General features: G+C 40.7%; 1 long non-coding RNA gene across 3 annotated transcripts in view; it reads left to right on the top strand.

The window, feature by feature from the left end:
• Positions 1-3,208: 3,208 nt before the first annotated feature.
• Positions 3,209-24,386, top strand: part of LOC132653116 (uncharacterized) — a 92,015-nt gene continuing 70,837 nt past the window's right edge. For 2 of the 3 annotated variants that reach the window (XR_009590827.1, XR_009590826.1), the window contains exon 1: positions 3,209-3,491. This is a non-coding gene — a long non-coding RNA (uncharacterized LOC132653116). Of the gene's footprint in view, positions 3,496-24,386 lie in introns of all 3 variants that reach the window. The other variant, XR_009590828.1, reaches the window with a different exon arrangement.

Below are 24,386 nucleotides of genomic sequence, written 5' to 3'. Positions count from 1 at the left end.
GGAGACAAGTGAGGCAATAATTAGGGAGGCGGAAGAATATAAATATGGTTTTGAAGAGCGTCCTTGTACTCACTGAGAGAAATATTTTAACCCAAAAGCACTAAATGACACCAACCTGCGCTTCTCAGGTTTATTTCTTTTTCCTTTTGAAGGTCATCAAAATCAGTAGGGAACTGTCTCTGACATGAACTGTGTTACCTGCTTTTTGATCACTTCCCCATAGCAACGCTACCTTCCAGATCACAGGGTAAGAGGACTTGCTCAGTCCTGATGTGACTTGATGACCCTGGGTGGGTTGGTGGCAAGGGTGGGAGGGGCTCCCCTTTTGTGAGGAATAAGAGAGACGTGATGGGTGAAAAGGGAGATAGGGTGGGACCAGGAGGAGAGGAGGGAGAGGGCTAGATTGTGATGTAAAGTGAATAAATAAAGTAATTAACTTTAAAAATCAGTCAAAATAACACTGTGTCTTCTCTGCATGGCCTCTGACATGTACACAGCCACGACCAGGTACTAAATGACATCACCCAACACAAGCTCCCCTCACAGTGTCAAACATAACAAAGTTACTACTATCTGAGTCTGTTAAAACCCTAAGTCCTTAATTCATATCTTTGCTCACACTAACATTAGGATGAAATAAAATGAGCCTGCAAGGAAAAGGTGAGGACTGTATACCACAGGAGACTGGATACGTTCCTCAGGAAGAGGAGGAATACCACTGTAACAACTTAATGGCTGGATGGTGGTGATAGCACATGTGAAGGACAGTAGTAGATATGGTTGTCATTTTCCATTGGTAGAGTCTGAATTCTGTTCTGGAAAAACTCCAAAAAAAATTTAAACAAAGCACCATGAGGTCATCACAGAAAATAACAGAGAAGAGTATGCAAAGATAAAACTAACATTCCCTTCAAATACAGACAGTCAAGCAAGGCAAAGAGACTCTTTCTCCACACAGTAAATGCAAAGAAGTTTCTAATCATCAACACATGATGTCATTAACAAAAGGATGCTAGTGAAAAATTGGAAATTAGATTTCAAACACAGTCAGTAGAACTTCTCTAAGCACATGTTAAGTTTTGATAATTAGTAAGATGTCAATTGGATGGATTTCTGTCAGGTCGCTGGTTGCTCAGAAGTGACAGGAATCAGAAGAAGTGATAAACTATTTTTTTTAGAATCTTTTTAAAACACAGAGTCTCATGGAGCCTAGGCTCACTTTGAATGCTTATGATTCAGAGGATGACTTTGAACTCCAGGATTCCTGACAACTCCTTAAAATGCAAAGATAAGAGAGATTAATCATAGAATAGGCTTAAGTTCACTTTTCGATCTTAGGGCTATTTAATTCAAAATATATATACATATTTGGTGCCTGTAAGTTATATATGAACATGCTGCTGTATCATCCACTGTAAAGAAGCTGTTCTGCTGTCAAGCCAGTGAGCTTTTCCCACTTCATATGCTGTTATTATTTTTCCTACACATTAGCAATGTTAACTAGGGACGATCTATTATTTTATATATGGTTGGAAGCCCACTGAGAATTCCAGTAGACAGGACAAGGGGGTCTGAAGCCCATGCTTCCTAAGTATAGACTTCAATGTCATAAGCCAGTCTCCAGCTCAAAACACCTGGTTTGACTGAAAAGTGACAATATGTGCAAGGTCACCGGAGACAGGGAACGGATGTGGAGGAAAACCCTGAAAACCCTGTGTCTGCCTGAGAATGAGAACTCTTGGGAGGAGGCTGTCTGCAGAGACTGATGGCCCATGTGGGTGTTCAGGGCTGTGCAGAGACTGGAATGTTGCAGGTTCAGGGGGTCGTTGCCTTAACTTGGACTGGTTTTACCCTTCAGGAACAGTCAATCCCTGTCTCCCTCTGGGATGGACCAAACAGCTTGTGACAATAGAAAAAAAAAAAGCTTCCTAGAATCCACTGACTTTATTCTATGGACATGAGTATCTACCTGTCCAAAGCTAAGACTGTCATCAGATCATATCTTAGGACTACAGAATAGCCCCCGTGACACAGGACCTTCCCCTCTGGGTACTCACGTATATTTCAGACTTCCCTTGATTTATGACATTCTTTCTTCTGTAAAATCATGAGACTGCTTTCCTGTTGGAGCATGGAATTTGGGGTAACTTAAATATGTGTTTCAGAACATGGCCACTCAAATGGTCCCAGACTAAATTACCTCTTAACCCCTAACACCTGTGGGTTTTTCATCATCAAAAACCTACTCTGTGCAAATCACAAGACCCTAGTGTGACTCATATTTCCAAATTCATCTTATATTCTTTGTAACACAGTACAAAAACTTGGGCAAACTATTGTAGAACTATTCAGGAAGAAAGCATCAATGATCCTGGGTGCCATATTCAATGACAGAGTACATTTAAGGGTGTTCAGACACTGCTGATAATGGGGACAGAGAGATGAAAACCATATGATGAGAACAATGTACAGAGACAGCCAGATTATCAGGGCCACTTCTCCCCTCCCTTTCAGACATTCCAGCCGCTCCCAGAGATCACTTCTGTCATCACACCCAGCCATCCCTCACATATGAAAAGAAGTCCAAATACTACAGTCTCAGAATTGATGAAGTATTATTGTCTAGTGATTTTTACTCAAGTGTAAAATCTGTGATTATGTGGATTGTGCAAGAATAGGTTGATACCAATTACAAGATTTTTCTGCGCCTATAAACAGTGTGTTGTGGTGACTCGGATCACAGGGTACATTAAGGATTCCTGGCCAAAGCCATAATCTAATCCATTGATCTAATAATTCATTCCAAAGGAAAAGGCTCTAACATTCCAATCAACAACCGCTCTCACAGGACTCTCTGTCCTTGGAAACTAGGAACTTTGGGAAGCTTTGTGAACTCAAACCAGGAGTACTATGTGGAACATGAAGTTCAGTAGAGGCTAGATGTCCATGTGTTCTAGGAGTCCTGAGAAATCTGACTACAGCCATGTGAGCCTGGGTCAGCTAGGTAGCTGTTTTCCCAGCAAAAATGAGTCAGCTCCTCAGGCACAGGCAGTCAGCAGATCCAGCCAGCCCTTGAAATCCCGTTGTTTCCAAACTTCTTCCCTCCCTCTGGTCAAATTTGCACCCAGGAGCAGTGGCCCAGCCTAGGTCAGCACAGCATCTCCATGTCACCTTCCCGGTCTCCCAACCAATCAGCCCAGATCAGTTCCCTCCGCGCCGGACCCGCCACCGTGCACAGCCGCTCAGATTTGCAGGACGCCGCTGCTTCCTCCACCAATCTCCAGGTCAGAGATCCAAGCCCAGCGAGGAGCAGGACTCCCGCCTAACTTTGGAGAGAAGCTTAGTTTGAATAAGAAATGAGGACGTTTGATACCCACAGCCCTCTCTTGTGACGTCATAAAGTCAAGACTACATTTCCCACAACCCAGCGCGAAGGATTTCCAGAAACTCAAAGAAGAGGATTTGTACAGTTCCTTGTGTCCTGCTCAGCTGTGAGTGAGTAAATTTGGAAGGAAACCGGAAACCCGAATCCACGGGGATTCAGGTTGTTTTAAAGTCCTGTGGTCACAGCACTTGATATTAGTGTGTGTGTCGAGCCCGTCACAGTAATGTTTACATTTCCTAATTATTTCTGCTAAGACGTTGTGATTTTAAAACCCGATCTATTTACAGAACCTTACTGCCGCATGGGAAATTTAGATTAATGTGCTTTACTTAAAAATATGAAAGCAGAGGATGGAGAGTGCTGAGATCAGACTGTAAAGTTATTAAAGAAATAAAACGTAAAGAACATGAGTCACGTCCGTTTTCCACAAACTGTTAAGGCTAGGACCTCTATGATTGGCTCTAGCTGGTTGTAAGGGACCTAAAGGGAACAAGGGCCCACAAGTAGTACAGGCACATATTAAATACTTAACAGAAATTTATGGGTAGTTGCAGAGAAAGCTTATGGGGTAATAGAGCCAAATTGTGAAATCTAGAGTGGAGCAATCACGAAAATTCTAATGGAGAAGACAGAAAGATCATAGTAGATGATCAGTCTCCCTGTTTCTCTCTGGAATGGTCCCAGGAAGTCCCAAATGAGAGTGTGCATGCTGAATAAAGAGAGGAGCCTGTTTTTGTTCAGTAATTGTTTGAAGTTGAATTATGGCCAAATACAGAGGACCTTTAGCCGGTTTAACAACTGCTAAAGGTATGGCCTTAACATCATTAGAGCATATTGGCTGTCACTGAGAATATTAATGGGGTCTTGCCAATCTCCTAAATGGTCTAAGATAGCCAACAATTCCCCTTACTACACAGATCCCTTAAAGAAACTAGTAAGGGCTTTAGGTTTGTGGTAATGTCAAGAGTGAATAACATAGCCAAAATGTGTCTGTGAAGAGTCAGGAGTTGTCCTTTCTAATAAGTACCACCTATGAATCACAGCTTTAAAGGAAGCATGGATAGGATTTTAGTTTTAGAGAAATGGTTACTTTTACCTTGGAATTTAACCAAAAGAGGCGAGCAGCGTAGTGGGATGAGACCGTCCAGGCAGGTAAGTCCTGGGACACTAGAAGAGTGATTTTACCTGGCTTTTTACCAAGTAATAAAAGGGATGTTTTTAAGGACCTTTAGTGCAAGAGTGAAAATATTATCTCTAAAATGTGTAGCGTGAAGGGGAGAAGATTAAGCCAAATGAACCCAGTATAATATTATATTGGGCGGTTTGAAGAGGACACCAGTAGGAAATCCCTGCACAGGCATCACAAGGCCCAAAACCTCACTAGCAGAATCAGACTGATGTAGAAGGACTTGATTAAGGCCTACATTAACATCTTGCAGAGCCTGTTTTGCCGCCTCTATATTGGTTAAACTCTCCTCCGGCCCTTTGGCACCATGAAGCAGGAGAAAGAAGGGATGAGCTGTCCTGTGCTAACAGGAAGGCAAGGTCCAGTCCATGCCAAGTTGTCCAGAAAGGTCTGCATGGAAGCCAATGTGTGGGGTATGGGAAAGGAGAACTGTAACTTTTGGTACTTAATAGCATCGGGGGTAACTGTGTGCCCCCAAAACAAATATGGTTCTTGAGTCAGCACCTTTACAGCTGCAGTGTGAAGACCAGCTGTCCTTAGAGCAGCAGAGAAATCCTGGAGCTTGAGCTGTAAGGATTGTGCTCAGGGTGACCAATCAAAATATCACCCTTATATAGATCACAAAACTGGCCACCTTTTTAATATCCTCCCACACATAAATCTAACAAATAGTGCTACTATTTTTCATCCCCTGTGGCAATACACTCCACTGTAATCTGTTCACAGGTGTTTTATTATTAATTACAGTCACCTAGAAGGCCAATCTTTGTCTGGCTGATGTAGAGGAATAGAGAAAAAATAATCTTTACTGTCGATGGTGACAATATATATCCATAAGGGACTGTGTATAATACAGGGATACTAGTCCGGGTAGCTCCCATTGCTTGCATAGTAGCATTGATAGATCTGAAGTCATGTAAAAATCTAAATTTGCCTGACGTTTTTATAACAAAAAGAGGAGAATTCCAAGAACTAGTAGAAAGCTCTGTATGATCACAGTCAAGTTGTTCTTGGACACATTGAACAATTCCTGGTGTTTCTCTCCCTCTAACAGCCATTAATCCATCCATCTCAACTTTATGGGGGATTGGAATCCTGTTAAAACAGGGGCCCTTAGAATTGGGGGGTGCTTCAAATATAATTTATCTTCTGCAATGCAATTGTTATATGTCATAAAAGGCTTTACTGTCTGTGGATGACTACATCCATATCTTCTAAGACATCTCTTCACTAGAGGTTATTGGGAAGGTCTACTAGCATTAGGAGGGTAATTTCCCCCTTGATTACCATCATTGTCACACTATGTAATTGGTCTAGCTGTTTGCCAAGACTTCGTCAGGCCACCAACACCTGTTACAGGTGGGCTGAAATTTCCCAGAAGGAGGAACTTCGTCACATCTTAAGCAAGTTTTCTCTGCCCTGGTATCATTGATTTAACAAAATATGTTATCCTCTAGTTTTTTGTTGTTTTTTTTTTTAATGCAGTTTATTCAGGAACCTTGAAAAATCACCTGACCCTGGGGAAAGCCAGCCCAATTTAAATAGCCTCTGGGTAGCCAACCTCAGCATGCCACGTGGGCAATGCAGATAGGTCCACATACATGGAAGCAAGCCAGATCCTCAGCCTTAGCCAAATGTGGAGTTGTTTGTGACAGAGAGCACTCACCATCGGGAAGGTGGAAGGCGGAAACCAGCTCCATCTTTCAGGCGTGGCATTACACAGCTCTCTACAGTTCCCCCTTTTTGTTTTAGACGCATCAGGCAAGAGTAGAGGTCTGATATTAGAAATAAATTGGGACTTTGTACCGATGTTCATTTAGGTGTCATCCACCCAAAGAGCATCAGACCCGTCTGATACCTTTGTCTCAGAGGCGGGACCTGGGGCATCAACCCGCATGCAATCAGACATGCTCTTCTCTGGGTCCAAAGCGGCTGACCCTGAGTGCATGCTTAGCCTCGCATCCTGACCATAACATTGTGGCTTTTTATGGTAGCCAACCATGCTTGGGGAGACTGTTCTGCTTCAATGGCTGTAAAGGCCTGAATGGTCATGGCTGCATTACGCTGTTGTGAGACTCTAATCTTGCATTTATACCACAGGCAAACCAAGGTGACCAACACCAGAAGGCCTGCTAACACTCCCATGCCCGCCCATTCCTTCAGATGATTCATGGCTGCAGCAATCCATGATGATAATCCTGTGGCTAGTCCTGCGTCCACTCTGGTAGAATTTACCATGACAATGGCCACTCTCACCTGCTCCATCGTAGTATCGAATTCTCCAGTCCAATTACCTAAAATATAGCTAGAAAATTGTTTAGACAGATTTGCAGCACAGGGAAAATTCTCATGTTGTATGCTAGTGACACAAAGTCCAGCATACTTTCATTGACAGCCAAGTTGAGCGATTTTCCATAGGGTATCAATTTGCTCCTGTACGAGGTTAATCCTCTGATTGAACACCATCAAACCTCCTTTTAGTTGAGCATTAATTCCTTTTTGTACATCTAAGGCATGAGCTACATTGGCTAAAAGGTTATTCAGGGTCTGAGTAGGCTGCACAGTATGACTCATGGCTAATGCCGTGGTGGTAGCTCCAACAGCCGCCAATGAGATGGCAGTAACAATGGCAGCTGTAATTCCAGGATCCCTTATCTGTCTGAAGAGAGTCATAGTGTGAGGGCATTAACGGGCACAGGCACCCAGCGAGGCATGCGAGTAACCAGCTAGTAAATTTACTAGCATTACAGCATTGGGCAAAGAAGCAAGTATCATTACCACAATTACTTGGCTCTATCTGGCTAATAATGAATAAAAATGGGGGATATAAACAAACAGGTGTGGGCTTATAGGAAATATTATGAGAAGCCTTAACCCCCTCGTTGGAACATCCTGCATCAGTTCTAGAACTAGCAGTGGTGGTGTCCGAGGTCTGAGTAGGTTCAGGAGACCATTGCCCCCAGGGGCGAGACGTGCTCCATGTAAATTGACTAACTCCATGTTTTCCTCCACTTTTGAAAGTTATTTAAGGTTCTTAAATTATTTTTTCCCTTTTTTTTAAATTTTTCATCAATTATACTTTATTCATTCTGCATCCCCCCATAAGCCCCTCCCTCCGCTCCCAAGTCCACCCTCCCTCCTCCCTCTGCATGCATGCCACTCCCCAAGTCCACTGATAGGGGAAGTTTTCCTTTTCTTTCTGATCTTAGTCCATCAGTTCACATCAAAAGTGGCTGCATTGTCCTCTACTATGGCCTGGTAAGGCTGCTCCCCCTCAGGAGGAGGTGACTAAAGAGCAGGCCAGTCAGTTCATGTCACAGGCAGTCCCTCTTCACATTACTATGTAACCCAATTGGACTCTGAACTGCCCTGGGCTACATCTGTGCAGGGGTTCTGGGTTATCTCTATGAATAGTCCTTGGTTGGAGTATGAGTCTCTGGGAAGTTCCCTGTGTTCAGATTTTCTTGTTCTGTTGCTCTCTTTGTGGAGACCCTGTCCTCTCCAGCTCTTACTATTTCCCAGTTCTTACATAAAGTTCCATTCACTCTGCCCAACAGTTGCCCATCAGGCTTAGCATCTGCTTTGATAGTATGTAGGGCAGAGGCTTTCAGAGGCCCTCTGTGGTAGGTTCCTAGGTTGTTTCCTGTTTTCTTCTTCTTCTGATGTCCATCCTCTTTGCCTTTCCGGATGGGGATTGGACATTTTAGTTAAGGTCCTCTCTCTTGCTTAGTTTCTTTAGATGCACAGGTTATGGTGGGTTTGCCCTATGTTATATGTCTATATGAGTGAGTATATACCATGTGTGTCCTTTTGCTTCTGGGACAACTCACTCAGGATGATCCTTTCCAGATCCCACCATTTACCTGCAAATTTCATGATTTCCTTATTTTTCATTGCTAAGTAATAATCCATTGTGTAGATGTACCACATTTTCTGCCTCCATTCTTCAGTTGAGGCGCATCTGGGTTGTTTCCAGCTTCTGGCTATTACAAATGAAGCTGCTACAAACATGGTTGAGCAAATTTCCTTTTTGTGTGCTTGAGCCTCTTTTGGATATATGCCTAGGAGTGGTATGGCTGGATCTTGGGGAAGCACTATTCCTAGTTGTCTGAGAAAACGCCAGATTGATTTCCAGAGTGGTTGTACAAGTTTACATTCCCACCAGCAGTGGAGAAGGGTTCCTCTTTCTCCACAACCTCTCCAGCATGTGTTGTCACTTGAGTTTTTGATCTTGGCCATTCTCATGGGTGTAAGGTGAAATCTCAGGGTTGTTTTGATTTGCATTTCCCTAATGGCTAGTGAGGTTGAGCATTTCTTCAAGTGCTTCTCTGCCATTCGGTATTCCTCTACAGAGAATTCTCTGTTTAGCTCTGTTCCCCATTTTTTAAGTGGGTTACTTGGTTTGCTGCATTTCAGCTTCTTTAGTTCTTTATATATACTTGATATGAGTCCTCCGTCAGATAAAGGTTTGGTGAAGATTCTTTCCCAATCTGTAGGCGGTCGCTTTGTTTTGATGACAGTGTCGTTTGCTTTGCAGAAGTTTTTCAGTTTCATGAGGTCCCATTTATTGATTGTTGCTCTTAGAGCCTGTGCTGTTGGAGTTCTGTTCAGGATTTTTTTCCCCTGTACCAATGAGTTCTAGGGTATTCCCCACTTTTATTTCAAGCCGATTTAATGTGTCTGGCTTTATGTTGAGGTCTTTGATCCACTTGGACTTCAGTTTTGTGCAGGGATCTGTTTTCATTTTTCTACATGTAGACATCCAGTTGGACCAGCACCAGTTGTTGAAGATGCTATCTTTTTTCCATTGTATGGTTTTGGCATCTTTGTCAAATATCAGGTGTCCATAAGTGTGTGAGTTTATTTCTGGGTCCTCTGTTCGGTTCCATTGATCCACCATTCTGTTTCTATGCCAGTACCATGCAGTTTTTAAAACTGTTGCTCTATAGTACAACTTAAGATCAGGGATGGAGATACCTCCAGAAGATCTTTTATTGTAGAGGATTGTTTTAGCAATTCTGGGTTTCTTGTTATTCCATATGAAGTTGAGAATTTTTCTTTCCAGGTCTGTAAAGAATTGTGTTGGTAATTTGATGGGCATTGCATTGAATCTGTAGATTGCTTTTGGTAAGATGGCCATTTTTACTATGTTAATCCTACCAAGCCATGAGCATGGGAGATCTTTCCATCTTCTCATATCGTCTTCTAGTTCTTTCTTCAGAGATTTGAAATTTTTTTCATACAAGTCTTTGACTTCCTTGGTTAGGGTTACGCCGAGGTACCTTATGTCATTTGTGGCTATTGTGAAGGGTGTTGTTTCCCTAATTTCTTTCTCAGCCCTTTTGTCTTTTGTATACAGGAGGGCTACTGATTTTTTTGAGTTAATTTTGTATCCGGCCACTTTGCTGAAGGTGGTTATCAGCTGTAGGAGTTCCCTGGTAGAGTTTTTGGGGTCACTCACGTATACTATCATATCATCTGCAAATAGTGATAATTTGACTTCTTCCTTTCCAATTTGTATCCCCTTGATATCCTTCAACTGTCTTATTGCTCTAGCAAGGACTTCCAGAACTATGTTGAAGAGATATGGAGAGAGTGGGCAGCCTTGTCTTGTCCCTGATTTCAGTGGGATTGCTTTAAGTTTCTCTCTGTTCAGTTTGATGTTGGCTATAGGCTTGCTGTTTATCGCCTTTACTATGTTTAGATATGTGCCTTGTATCCCTGATCTCTCCAATACTTTAAACATGAATGGATGTTGGATTTTGTCAAAGGCTTTTTCAGCATCTAGGGAGATTATCATGTGGTTTTTTTCTTTCAATTTGTTAATATGGTGGATCACATTGATGGATTTCCGTATATTGAACCATCCCTGCATACCTGGGATGAAGCCTACTTGGTCATGGTGGATGATATCTTTGATGTGTTCTTGTATTCGGTTTGCGAGTATTTTGTTGAGTATTTTTGCATCAATGTTCATAAGGGAGATTGGCCTTAAATTCTCTTTCTTTGTTGAGTCTTTGTGAGGTTTAGGTGCCAAGGTGACTGTGGCTTCATAGAATGAGTTTGGTAATGTTCCTTCTGTTTCTATTTTGTGGAATAGTTTGAAGAGAATTGGTGTTAGCTCTTCTTTGAATGTCTGGTAGAATTCTGCGCTGAAACCATCAGGTCCTGGGCTTTTTTTGGATGGGAGACTTTCGATGACTGCTTCTATTTCCTTCGGGGATATAGGACTATTTAATTGATTTACCTGGTCCTCATTTAGCTTTGGTAAGTGGAATCGATCAAGAAAATTGTCCATTTCATTTAAATTTTCAAATTTTGTTCCGTATAGAGTTTTGAAGTAAGTCCTAATGATTGCTTGGATTTCCTCAGTGTCTGTAGTTATATCCCCCTTTTCATTTCTGATTTTGTTGATTTGGATGGTGTCTCGCTGCCTTTTAGTTAGCTTGGCTAAGGGTTTGTCTATCTTGTTGATTTTCTCAAAGAACCAGCTCTTGGTTTCATTGATTCTTTGAATTGTTTTATTTGTTTCTAATTGATTGATTTCAGCCCTGAGTTTGATTATTTCCAGCCATCTGCCCCTTCTTGGTGTGTCTGCTTCTTCTTTTTCTAGGGTTTTTAAGTGAGCCATTAAGTTGCTTGAATGCGCTGTCTCAAATTTCTTTTGGAAGGCACTTCGTGCTATGAACTTTCCTCTTAGCACTGCTTTCATTGTGTCCCACAAGTTTGGGTATGTTGTGTCTTCATTTTCATTGAGTTCTAGGAAGATTTTAATTTCTTTCTTTATTTCTTCCCTGACCCAGCTGTCTTTTAGTAGCAAGTTGTTCAGTTTCCATGTATGTGTAGGCTTTTTGCTATTTCTGTTGTTACTGAGGTCCAGCTTTATTCCATAGTGATCCAACAGGATACAAGGGATTATTTCAATCTTCCTGTATTTGTTGAGGCTTGCTTTGTGACCAACTATGTGGTCTATTTTGGAGAAGGTTCCATGAGGTGCTGAGAAGAAGGTAAATTCTTTTGTGTTTGGGTGTAAGGTTCTGTAAATGTCTGTTAGGTCCATTTGATTCATGACCTCTGTTAGAGATATTGTTTCTTTGTTTAATTTCTGTTTTGTTGACCTGTCCTTTGTTGAGAGTGGGGTGCTGAAGTCTCCCACTATTAGTGTGTGGGGATCTATATGTGGTTTAAGTTTTATCAATGTTTCTTTCACAAATGTGGGTGCCCTTGTATTTGGGGTATAGATGTTCAGGATTGTGATGTCTTCTTGGTGGAATTTTCCCTTGATGAGTATGAAGTGTCCTTCCCCGTCTCTTTTGATTAATTTTGTTTGAAAGACTATTTTATCAGATATTAGAATGGCTACTCCTGCTTGCTTCTTGGGTCCATTTGCTTGAAAAGCCATCTTCCATCCCTTTCCCCTCAGGTAATGTCTATCTTTGTGACTTAGGTGTGTTTCTTGTATACAACAGATTGCTGGGTTTTGTTTACGCATCCATTCTGTTAGTCTGTGTCTTTTTATTGGAGAATTAAGTCCATTGATATTCAGAGAAAGTAATGACCAGTGACTGTTAAATCCTTTGACTTTGATGTTGGCTGTGGTTATACGGTTGTGTGCTTGGTTGCTTTTTGTTTTATTGAAGTGAGGTTATTTATTTCCTGTGTTTTCTTGAATGTAGCTAGGTTTCTTGGGTTGTATTTTCCCTTCCAGTGTCTTCTGTAATGCTGGATTTTTTTGTAGGTATTGTTGAAATTTGTTTTTGTCATTGAATATCTTGTTTTCTCCATCTATGAGGACTGAGAGTTTTGCAGGGTATAGTAGCCTGGGCTGACATCTATGTTCTCTTAGGGTCTGCATGATATCTGTCCAGGCCCTTCTGGCTTTCATAGTCTCTGTTGAAAAGTCAGGTGTGATTCTAATGGGTTTGCCATTATATGTTACTTGGCCTTTTTCTCTTGCAGCTTTTAGTATTTTTTCTTTGTTCTGTATACTTACAGTTTTGATTATTATGTGGCGGGAGGATTTTCTTTTCTGGTCTAATTTATTGGGTGTTCTGTAGGCCTCTTGTATTCTTATTGGCCTCTCATTTAAGTTGGGGAAATTTTCTTCAATGATTTTTTTGAAAATATTTTCTGGGCCTTGGTGCAGGGAATTTTCTTTTTCCTCTATTCCTATTATTCTTAGGTTTTGTCTTTTTATGTTGTCTTCAATTTCTTGGACGGTCTGTGTCAGGAATTTTTTAGATTTATCATTTTCTTTGACAGATACATCTATTTCTTCCATTGTATCTTCCACACCTGTGATTCTTTCTTCCATTTCTTGTAGCCTATTGGTTATGCTAACCTCTGTAGTTCCTGCTTTCTTCCCTAAGTTCTTTCTCTCCACAATTTCTTCCATTTATGTTTTTTTTTTTAATTTTTCCAATTCTATCTTCAGGTCTTGAGCTATTTTGTTGGTTGCCTTCCCCTCTCTGACTGTATTTTCATGTTTTTCCGTCAATTCCTTCAGCTGTTTGTGTGAACAATCCACTGTTTCTTTTATTTCATTCAGTGATTTAAGCATTTCCTCTCTAAAGGCCACATACTTTTTGGCTTCAGCTTCTTCTATTTCTTTTCGTATTTTATTTGTTTCCTCTGTTATCATCTTCTTGAGCATAGATGTTAGGTCGTCTCCTTGAATTTCATTTATGCTGGGGTGTCTAGGGCTATTTGCCCCTGGATAACTGGGTTCTGGAGATGCCATAATGCTCTGGCTTTTGTTGGTTGAACTTTTACGCTGTCCTCTACCCATTGGGCTATCTTAGTTGTTTGAATTTAGTTTCTGGTTGTTCCTGGAATCTTGTAGTGGAGAGAATCCCTTTGGCAGGAAGATGTTTTTTCCTGAAGGAAGCCTTCCCAGCTTTTTGGGTATAGTCCCTGGATGTCCGCTGTTTTTCAGGAGTTGCTACAGCTCACGTCAGGCCTAGAGACCTGGGTGGTAACTGTGGTCCTGATTAGTCAAGAGGGCTCTCCTCTCTCCGGGAGAAGTCCTGGGGGCAGCTACCCTCCGTCTGGGTTTCTTGCTGTAAATTTAGTGATCAGCTGCGGTAATCTCTGGCAGGTGAGTACTGCTCTGGTGTCTTGGGGCACTCTGTTCTGTCTGTTTGCAATCTGCAGTCTGCTAGACTTTCCCTAGGTGACCCCAGCAGCACGGTTTCTTCCTTCTCTGTGGGGTCCTCTCTGGACAGGGGTTCCCAGTCCCTGTTGTCCTGGGGCGCACAGCTTGTCTGTACTGCTGAGCTAAGCGCAAAGCTCTCTGCGTGCGGCAGGAGCTCGGCTGTGATGGTGGCAGAGACCTTCCAGGGAGAGACTGGGTGACCTGCGATCAGACCCGCAACCTTGCTTCCCCGTCGGGTCCCCCCACGACTGGGACTCCCAGTCTCAGGTACCCTTGTGCCCACGGATCAGCCTGGGAAAGTGGCTGGGACCCGCCCACTTGCGGCTCCAGCCTGGAGACCCAAAGCCCGCGTTACCCGGTATTTCTTCTGGGTTCTGACTAGGTAGCCGTGAGTGGACCGGACCGATTCCCCCGCCGTGGGAGCCTCCCCTCACCACGATCGATGTAGTTTCAGGGCCCGAGTTCAGTCTCCTGATCTCTGCACGGAAAGTGCTGTCCTGCTGCTCAGATGCGCTGTTTTTCCGGCACCACCATCTTGGCTCCCCCCTATCCTCTAGTTTTAACAGAAGGCAGGCCTGGTGCATACTAACAGGAATTGTCCACAATATTTTCATGGGTTTCCCCTTTAATTGTGGGGCTGGGAGTTGTCCTGCTAGAAGTTTAAAGGCTGCCCATCTTTGGTAGCTTTGGAGCAGCAATTTTTGGTCCAATGAAATCCTTTTTTCACATTTTGGGCAGATTGATGGGGGGTGTTTTTTAATTTTGTCTGGTATCTTGTTAGGACACTGACAGCCAAGTGCCCCTGACCCCACATCTCCCATTCTGTCTTGCATTTACCTCCAGTGCCCTGTGTTTTTAAATAAATAGCTAGAGCAGCTCTCAAGCTTTCTGTCTAATGGAGGGTAGTACCTAGGTCTCTGGTGGCAGTTATCCAATCCCTCAGTTCCCCACTCTACACTATGGCAATGGCTCTATGAGCCTGCATGGTAGCCCTCCCAGGCGAGCACCTTTGTTAAGGAATCTGCGGCTGTGTAATGTTGTACCTGCCAATTGACCACTTCCTGCACTCTACAGACAAAGCTGGCAAAGGGTTTATTTAGTTTTTGTTTTAACCCACTGAGCGGTACTGCAGTACTTGGAAGTTTTGTGTATGGCCTTCATGACACACATGCACATCTGATCAAAATACTTAGGAGGGCCTAACATTTGAGTAGCGGGAGGACAGTTGACTTCTCCCTGAAGGTCCTGAGTAGAGATTTGAACATTTAGAGCCAAGTTCCCTTGGCTGAGGACTTCTCCCTCTTAGAAAGCAGATTTCCATTGAAGGAACCGCCCTTTGGATGAGCTTGCTCACGTATTTTTCCAGTCTTGAATGTAACCCATTATCATGAACTGCTTTTCTAAAATTATTTTTGGATGTTTGTTTATTATATAATTTATTCACTTTCTATCCCAATTGTAGCCTCCTCCCTCATCTCTTCCTGAGACCACTCTCCTTCTTTCCTCCAACCCCATTCCCTACTCCACAGAAACGGGGAGCCCTCCTCTTACCATCTGACCCTAGCCTATCAAATCTCATAAGGACTGCCTAGATCCTCTTACTCTGTGACCTGGCAAGGCTGCATCACCAGGGCAAGTGACTAAAGAGTGGGCAGCCTGTCCATGTCAGAGATGATCCCTGCTCCCTTACTAGGGAACCCACATGGAGACTAAGCTGCCTATGGGCTACATCTGAGCAGGGAGTCTATGTCCTCTCCATGCATGGTTCTTGGTTAGTGCATCAGTCTCTCCAAGACCCCTTGGGTCCAGATTTGTTGGCTTTTTTGTTCTCCTTGTGTAGCTCTTGTCCCCTCTGGGTTGTTCTATTCCCCCCATTCTTCCATAAGACTCCCTTCACTCTGTCTAACATTTGGCTGTGAGTCTCAGCATCTGCTTCAATCCCCTGGTGGGTAGAGTCTTTCAAAGGACATCTATGGCAGGTTCCTGTCCTTCTGTCACTCTTCAGCCACTTCTGCTGTCTCTTCTGTTTGGCATTTTGAATTAGAATTAAGCCTCCTCCCTATGGTTCTCCTCCTTATTTAGTTTCTTTAGGTCTGTGTATTTTAGTATGGTTATCCTGTATTATATGGCTAAAAGCTGCATATAAATGATTATAGACCATGCATGTCTTTCTGGTTCTGAGTTACCTTACTAAGGATGATCTTTTCTAGTTCCTGCTAATTTCATGATTCCTTTGTTTTTAATAGCTGAGTAGAATTCAGTTTCATTTTCCATTCTTTGGTTGAGGGACATCTAGGTTGTTTCCAGATTCTGGCTATTACTAATAAAGCTGCTGTGAACAATAGTTAAGCAAAGTAAATGTCCTTGTTGTACAGTGGAACATCTTCTGGGTATATACCCAGGAAAGGTATAGCTGGGTCTTGAGGTAGCACTATTCCCAATTCTCTGAGAGAGTACCAGATTAATTTCCAAAGAGGTTGTAAAAGTTTATACTCCCACCAGCAATGGAGGAGGGTTCCCTTTCTCCACATCCTCTACAGCATGTCCTGTCATCGCTTGAGTTTTTGATCTTGGCCATTCTGATGGGAATAAGGTAAAATATTAGGGTCATTTTGATTTGCATTTCCCTAATGACTACGGATGTTGAGCATTTCAAGTGTTTCTCCACCATTCAATATTCCTCTGTTGAAAATTCTCTCTTTAGCTCTGTACCCCATCTTTTATTTGGATTATTTTATTTGTTGATATATAATTTCTTGAGTTCTTTATATATTCTGGATATTAGCTTTCTATTGGATGTAGGGTTGGTGAAGATCTTTTCCCATTCTGTAGACTGTTGTTTTGTTCTGTTGACAGTGTCCTTTGCTTTACAGAAGCTTTTCAGTTTCATGAGGTCCTATTTATTAATTGTTGATCTTAAAGCCTGAGCTGTTGTTGTTTTGTTCAGGAAGTTATCTCCTGTGCCAATAAGTTCAGGGTTCTTCCCCACTTTTTCTTCTAACAGATTTAGTGTGTCTGGTTTTATGTTGAGGTCTTTGATCACTTGGACTTTAGTTTTGTGTAGGGTGATAAATATGGATCTATTTGCATTTTTCTACATGTAGACATCCAGTTCAACCAGCACCATTTGTGGAAGATGCTATTATTTTTCCATTGTATGGTATTGTCTCCTTTGTCAAAAAGCAAGTGTCCATAGCTGTGTGGGTTTATTTCTGGGTTGTTGAGCCCATTTCATTGATCCACCATTCTCTTTCTATGTCAGTACCGTGCAGTTTTTATTGCTGATGCTCTATAGTTACAGCTTGAGATCAGGGTTAGAGATACTTCCAGAAGATCTTTTATTGTACAGGATTGTTATAGCTATTCTATTTTTGTTTTTGTTTTTTTTGTCTTTCCATATGAATTGGAAAATTTTTCTTTCAAGGTCTGTAAAAATTGTGTTGGTATTTTGATGGGAATTGCAGTGAATCTGGAGATTGCTTTTTGTAAGATGGCCTTTTTTACTGTTAATCCTACCAATCCATGAGCATGGGAGTTCTTTCCATCGTCTTATATCTTCATTTTTTTTTTCTTCAGAGACTTGAAGTTTTTTCATACAAGTCTTTCACTTGCTTGTAGAGTTGCACTATATACTTTATGATATTTGTGGCTATTGTGAAGGGTATTGTTTCCCTAATTTCTTCCTCAGCCCATTTGTCTTTTGTATATAGGAGGGCTACTGATTGTCTTGAATTACTTTTGTATCCAGCCACTTTGCTGAAGGTGTTTATCAGCTTTAGGAGTTCCTTCGTAGAATTTTTTTAGGTCATATATGTATATTGTCATATCATCTTCAAAGAGTAATACTTTGACTTCTTCCTTTTCAAATTGTATCCCCTTGATCTCCTTTAGTTGTCTTATTGCTTTAGGTAAGACTTCAAGTACTTTGTTGAAGAGATATGGAGAGAGTGGGCAGCCTTGCCTTGTCCCTGATTTCAGTGGAATTGATTTAAGTTCTTTTCTGTTTAGTTTGATATTGGCTATATGCTTGCTATACATTGCCTTCATTATGTTTTGCTATATTTAGATATGTCTTTCCAAGACTTTAAATATGAATGAGTGTTGGATTTTATAAATGCTTTTTTGACATTTAATGAGATGATCATGTGGGTTTTTTTTTTCTTTCAGTTTGTTTATATGGTGGATTACATTGATGAATTTCCATATATTTAACTACCCCTGCATGACTGGAATGAAGCCTACTTGGTCATGGTAGATGATATCTTTGATGTGTTTTTGGATTTGGTTTGTGAGTATTTTATTAAGTTTTTCCACATCAATTTTCATAAGGGAAATTGGTCTAGAATTCTTTCTTTGTTGGATTTTGTGTAGTTTAGGTATCAAGGTGACTGTTGCCTCATGGAATCAGTTTTTCTTCTGATTCTGTTTTGTGCAATAGCTTGAAGAATATTGATATTAGCTCTTCTTTGAAGGTCTGGTTGAATTCTAGTTTGAAACCATCTGTCCCTATGCTTTTGTTGGATGGGAGAGTTTTGATGACTGCTTCTATTTCCCTATGGGATATAGGAATATTTAATTTGTTTACCTGATCTTGATTCAACTTTAGTAAGCGGAATCTATCAAGAAATTTGTCTATTTCATTTAGATTTTCAAATTTTGTGGTGTATAGGCTTTTGAAGTTAGACCTAATGATTCTTTGAATTTCCTCAGTGTCTTTCATTATGTCCCCATTTTTATTTCTAATTTTGTTGATGTAGATAGTGTCTTTCTGCCTTTTGGTTAGTTTGGTGCTTTTCTAAATTTTTGTAGGGTTTCCATGAAATGGGTTCCCAAACTCTTTGAGGAGGGATGACAACACCCCAAGGCTGGAGAATTACAGGAAAAGCTTGGCTGGTGTTTGTTGATGTGTTCTTATGCTGACCTTTAGCCATCTGTTTATTGCTGTTACTGGCTGTTTTTTCCTGGAGCCAGCTGGGATTTCAGGCATGCAAGAGAACCCCTGTCTGGGTTGTGTTTTGGGGGCTGGATGGCTTCAATATGCCTGCAGCTTTTCTCTTCTGGTTGTGACCCAATTGGACCTATAGGCAGGGGGATTCAAGTGTAGGTTTCTAACCTGTCTGATCCAGTGAGGTCCTGCCCATCTCCTTAAGACAGCTAGTAGAACCCTGAATCTTAGGCTGGATTGGCATGTCTCTGGAATACAGAGTAGTCTTCAGGATGGTGGGAGTACCTGAGAGGTCTGAGGGTGCTGCTGTGCAAGTCTAGCCATAGGGGTCCTCTCCTCTCTCTGGGGAGACACTCGGAGTCGCTGGCATTTCAGAGTCTGTAGTGTTCCATCTTGATTGACCTGCAGATACTGCATTCCACTATTGGTACTCAGACTCCACTGATTGCTGCCATCTTGGATTGGTGACCCTGTATGCTCCAATTGTCCAGCCATGCGGTGACCAGTAGAACCATGGATTAGAGGCTGGGACCCTGTCCCTGGTATCAGGGAGATGTCCTTGAGTAGGTGGGAGGAGTCTAGGGTCTGGTTGCTGGAACCTGTATTTGGGAATTCTGTTCTACTAGTCAGAAGGCACTGGGTGCTAGGATCTTAGGACCTTGTGTGACTCTTGGACCTGGGAATCATCGGCTGGGAGGTCTAGAACTGTGAGTCCCTGGAGCCTGGGATGCTCTCTCTCATCTGGGAAACACAGATGTTGGTGTTTTGGGGTCAACAGCCAGGTCACTCACTTGGTTGGTAGTCTCTGACCTGCTCCTCACACATGGTATGTACCAGTTGCCCCTATCTTGGAAAGTCCTCCCTCCCTCTCTCCCTTCCTTCTTTCCTTCCTTCTTCCCTCCCTCCCTTCCTTCCTTCTTTTATTTCTTCCTTTCATTGATCTTTTTACTTTTTCACTGGGTGGCAGTTAATGTAAACTAGTCAAAGCTGTGTCACTGCAAACCTACTATGGAGTATTCACCAAAATGAAGCATCTAGACTGTTTCCTCTGTTGTTCTTCACCAATTTCCCTTTATTTTGTTGAGCAAGAAGCCACCATTTCAGGAGCATGCTTTCACCTTCCTTGCCTACCTCTGTTCCTCTAATGCCCTTTATAGTTACTATGAAACCTATAACAATCATTATTACACACTGAGACTGGAGGACATGCTGATGACTTGTAATTAAATAAATATTCCTTACATAGAATAAATATGAGTAATAAGTAAATTGAAGTCATAAAATTTTTTAAATATATACTTTGAGAGAAAATAGTGTGGGCAAACAAAAACAAAACAGCTGCATATTCAGAAAAAATATTTCAGAGCTATTTTCTTAATAAGTAATTGTTCATCAACTGCCGAAGTACAAAATAAAATTCCAAAATAGACAAAGCAAAGCTGTGGAAGTGAACTTATAATAGATATTGCAGGTAAGGAACAAAAAATGCCCAACATAGTTATTCATTAGGGAGATGCAAATTAAAACTGAACCAAACACCACTACATATTCATGAGTAATTAATCTACTCCCCATGGCAGAATGAAATGCAAGCAATGATCAGAATGATTGGTCGTCTATGCATTTTTGATTCCCCAGACTGTTCTCATTATTCTGTTTGCCAGGGTAACAATAACAGAAACCATACCCCAGAGGAAATGGTGTTAGAATTTACCACAGTACAAGTTTATTTATAATTAAGTTCTTTAACCATTCCAATTGGAAACATTTTAAGCATAATTGCGTTCTATCATATATTTTGAGTTGAAGTATGTTCTTTAGGTTGCAACAGTAAAGGGATTTGGTATGTAATCATATATTCTCTTTATTCTTAAGGATTGATTCATCATAATCATCTTTGGTTTGAATGGCATATTCACACAATTTCACAGTCATAAAAGATGATGGCTGTGTCACAGAATGCGATTTTATCAATACTACATTTATGGATGTAATCTATTTACTTAGTCCTGATAATATTTTTGGATTCTTTTCTTTATTATTAGAAGCTGTGACTCACTAACCGTACTTTAACAAACAGAATTTACTGAGTGGAAGACTATCAATATAATTCTGCCACACAGAATCTTTGGTCAAAGTGTGTATATACTTACAGTTGTCCAAATTACCTTCCATAAAGCTGTGTCAATTTGTTGTTTTTAGCTTTGTAAGATTAGATGACTTAGTTAGAAGTGTTTTTTCATTAATCACTTCCAGTAGATCACAGCAAACTAAATCCCTAGACTGACCACTTTCAAGCTGGGCAGGTGCGTATACAGATACGAGCAGTGGGTGCTGAGTGTGGAGTTGAGCCCAACTCCAAAACATGGAGAGATAATGATGGATGATAGGCTGAAATGGATTATAAATAATATAATAAATGAGGATATGATTGATAGATAACAACTGGATGAAGAGAAAGATAGCAGATAAGGTAGATAACAGATGACAGATGTGATATGATAGATGATAGGTAAATGATGATAGATGGATAAATAATAGATAGATAGACAAATAGATGATAAATGGGTGGATATAGATGATAGATGAAAGACAGATAATAGATAGATGATAAATGAATGGATATAGATGGTAGATGACAGAGATAGATAATAGATAGATGGTAGGTGATAAATGGATGGATATAGATGATAGATACTAGAGAGAGACAGAGAGATAGACAGACAGATAGAATACATAGATGCTTATCTTACTGAATGTCTCAAGAATCTACAGAGATTCAAACTTTAAGGACTAATCATGACTGTTAAATGACATCAAGTATATTGTACGAACCCAAATTGTGCTTGCAAAGCATTTTTTTGCAGTATTTACTACTAGGGCTATTTACAGCCCCCTTTAACATGCTTCTCTAACTCAACAAGCTGTGTTTTCTTTCGGTACTAGATATATTTTCTTTGAATTTGGATTTTATTTATTACTTACAATAGCTAGATATCTTAATTTTGTTTTTATTTTACTACTTTTTTTTTGAGAACAGGTCTCATATTGTGACCCAAGCTGGCCTTAAACTCCCTGTGTATCTCAGACTAGCTCTTAACCCACACTTCACTCCCATGTCAGCCTCGTAAGTGTTGAGAGCACAGATATGTGCCAAATGCCTGGCTTACTTTGCTTTTTAATTTACTTGAATTATTTAATTTGTAAATTTAGTTGATATAGGAGCAATTCAAAGACATCAGAAGGGGAAAGAAGATAGCTTTACATTCTCTATGCTAAGTGTAGGGTTCACCTCAGAACATATACAGTCCTCATCAGTTCTGGGTCCTTCTTGTCTGGTCCATATTCCCAAGAGCAGCATAGAGAGACTATTTCTTTGATAAACTGTCCTTGATTGGAAGACACCTCCAGAATGGCACATAACACATATCAAAGAAAATAAGCCATCCCTTAATTCCATTTCTCCATCACATTGCATCTGCTTTCAGGCCACAGATGTTGGTCCCTGGGTGAAATTTCACTTTCAGCTACAAAAAAAAAAAAAAAATTCTGCTACTATCTTTGTCAAGGCACATGTGTGTGGCACTACAGACCTGGCTCGTTGGTGGTGTGGTGAGCACCCTTTATAGTTATTTCTTGCATGCATAAACTTGTTCATACAGCACACTGCTTGGGAGCGCCCACAATGTACCAGCCTTGTATCCAAGTTTTGAGAACAGTAGTCACATCTCAATCTCTCCCAGAAGCTCTTCCTAATCTGGTGCTCTGAAGTGAGAGGCTTACCACTTCTTTTTTTTTTTTTTTTTTTTTTTTTTTTCCGATCTGAGCTCACTGGGGACTTGCACATTACAATAAAGTGATGGAAAGCAAAAGGCAAGCTAGACCTCTGAACTCACCCTGAGTGCACAGAACAATACAGATCTCAGGTGCCAGAGCCTTAGCTCAACTCCCCTCTCACAGAATCTAACTGAAATATCTGGTTTGGCTGCTTGACCCTTTCAGATCCAGTTGGTCAATTGGGCAGGTCTTGATTCCCTTAGACATTTTTGTCCTTTGGATGCAAGGGTTTTAATGCGGACTTGTTTGGCTTCTGAACATTAGTCCATCTTTCATCTTTTTAAAGGTCTCTTCACCAGTGCTGACAGTCATTGTTATGTTTTCCATAATTAGTCCCCCAGAGGATTTTTATTTCTATTCTCTCCCCAATTTATTGCTTTCTGTGGCTCATTACTGCACAGCATTATTACCCAGGTGGGCAGAGATAACAGTAGCCATCAGCCTGCATGAGGTATAAAAGAGGGAATATGGAGCTAGCAAGATGGGTCAGGGTCAGATCGACCAGGTCATGTATGCCTAAGGAATCATCATTATGAAATTTTGTGCACAAGCAATCTCTAGCTTCTATTTTAAAAAGAAACTGGACTTTTTCCAAAAAAGAAATTATAAACAAATAGAAAAAATTCTAATGGAAAATATAGCTGTGTGATTGCTTTAGTCAAATACTAGACATTTTCAGTTGCAAATGGAGCCAGTTTTGCTTGCCGTCTTTGTATTTACTATAGTAAATATCTATGGCTAATGTAAGAGGGAGCTCTGTGGTTGGGATATAAAAGTAACAATAATAATAATAAAAGTAATAAACTTTAATTAATTAAAAAGAAACTGCTTATATAATTTTGTCATTGTATATAGACATGATGCTTCATATTTATTAATATATTTTTTGGAAATTTCATTCAATTTTTCCAGTATCAATTTCTTTCTTTAAAAAAATATGTCCTTTAAAATACATTAGCAAAGTTTGGTATCAGTGAATGTTTTCACCTTTAGATTATCTTGAATGTACTTTACCTTCACTAATGTCTAGCCAGTGTTTCTGGAAAGACAGTTCTAGGACATGTATTTTCTCTTGTTTCTTTGTTCATATGCTTCCTTGTCTTTTGTCTTCAACTTTCAAACCCTGGAAACTTTTTCATAACTTTCTACTAGATTTTTATTAACTGGGGTCTCACTAAATTGCCCAGATCAATCCCATACTCTTAGCTAACTCTTGCCTCGTGTCTGGTAAGTACCAGAGACTACACAACACATACTTCTACCTTTGGCTTTCTCTCTACTCTTTTGTCTGTGTTTTCTTTTCATTCCTTTTTGTTTGTTTATTGGCCTGCTACTTTGCAACATTCAAGAAACATTATTTTTTATTTTTAGTGACTGTATAAGCTGTCCATTCTATCTTTCTATTTGTGCCTTGATCATTAGCCATTTTACTTTTGAAATTGTTTCTCTGTTACCATCTCTACTTCTGTGATTCTGTTTATTAGTATGTCATATTTCCTCAGTTTCTTACCTTTTTCTTAATATCATGTGTGTAGGTGTATTTTCTAAAATGGAGCAACGTGATTTTCTTACAATGAAATCTTTACATCCATCCTCTAAGTAGTGGTATGTACCTAAGATCCATATCTTTTCTTATTTCTGTATTTTTGGTGGTGGTGGTAGTGGTGGTGGAGTAGGCTCTCTGATAGAAAAGACTCAGCATCCTGGAAGCTCAGTGTGTTTATCATATGGAATTGAACAGGGAGGCATGGTTTCTTCATACAGCCAAAGAAAGAAGTGAGATTACAGACAAACAAGGAAACAGGGTTTATATTATACATTTGACTAAGGAGGACAGGCTTACCTAATGATGGTGGGAACAGTCGTCAGGCTGTCAATG

This window comes from Meriones unguiculatus, chromosome 3 (assembly GCF_030254825.1).
Source record: "Meriones unguiculatus strain TT.TT164.6M chromosome 3, Bangor_MerUng_6.1, whole genome shotgun sequence".
Taxonomy (NCBI): domain Eukaryota; kingdom Metazoa; phylum Chordata; class Mammalia; order Rodentia; family Muridae; genus Meriones; species Meriones unguiculatus.
This window is presented reverse-complemented; position numbering and strand designations above follow the sequence as displayed.